Source organism: Lycium ferocissimum, chromosome 12 (genome assembly GCF_029784015.1).
Source record: "Lycium ferocissimum isolate CSIRO_LF1 chromosome 12, AGI_CSIRO_Lferr_CH_V1, whole genome shotgun sequence".
NCBI classification, from domain to species: domain Eukaryota; kingdom Viridiplantae; phylum Streptophyta; class Magnoliopsida; order Solanales; family Solanaceae; genus Lycium; species Lycium ferocissimum.
The window spans coordinates 41796697-41797882 of NC_081353.1; positions in this window are offsets into that span (position 1 = coordinate 41796697).

The window sequence follows — 1186 nt, forward strand, 5'->3', positions numbered from 1 at the left end:
CTTATTATTGCATGCGTTTACTCTAGCTGCTTTATTTTCTTTTAATTATTTTGTCCATTTAGTGGTGGCAATGGATGGATTTCAGGTCAAATAAAGCTTCATTTAACCATTACGTATCACTAGAATTAGCTGAACCTTGATTTCTTCGTTTGCGGATATGCAAGAAGACAACAATATTATTTTAACTGCTCATGTATAATATTTGTTGGGATAGAATGCTAGGTCAAATAAAGCTTCATTTTTGTTTCCTTCCAAGTTACTGGGTGTATAATCACCAATATGCAGCCTCAAGACTTTATAATCTATGTATAACTTCGTATAAAGTTTGTATACATGTGAAGTATAATAATTTATAACCTTGTATATGTGCTATATAACAATGAATAAACCTGCATATGAAATTCCTGCGACAAATTCCTTTGTATACATGTGAAGTATAATAATGTATAACCATGTATATGTGATGTATAACAATGTATAAACCTGCATATGAAATTCCCGTGACAAATTCCTTTGTATACATGTGAAGTATAATAATGTATAACCCTGTATATGTGATGTATAAAAATGTATACACATATTGTTGACAATGTATCAACCATGTATAAAAATGTATATCAGATGTTTATACAGATTTTTACACTATTATACAAACTTATACAAAAATTAATTTTGATCCCATACGAATATACCCAAGACCACCATGAAAAATAGTTAAGAAACCCGTCATAGATACCCCATAGCTATCTATTTCCGCGATGAAAACTCCATAAAAAACATAACAATTGCATAACCCCGCTGTTCCCACCAAACTCTACAAACAAAGCACCACAAAAAGCTCTCATCTTCACCACCGGAGGACATGATTTTAACTAATTATGCACAACCTGCAAATGATGGGAATCGGTTGCTTATGAATGAACCAGAAATAGATATGTCCAGCTTTTACTTCCCTGCAATGGACAATGAGATGGACATCTGAATACAAGCATATCTTCACAGAGATGATGATGGCTACCTCGGGTAAAAAATTTAAAAATAGGCTAAAATGGGTAATTAGTTTTTCATAATTACCATAGAGTGTAAAAATCCCTATATTATAATGAGTATTACTTTGCTGTCTAGTTTAGGTTTTAAAATAATAATTTTATGTTATTGTCATTTTTATCCTTGAATTAGTTGGATA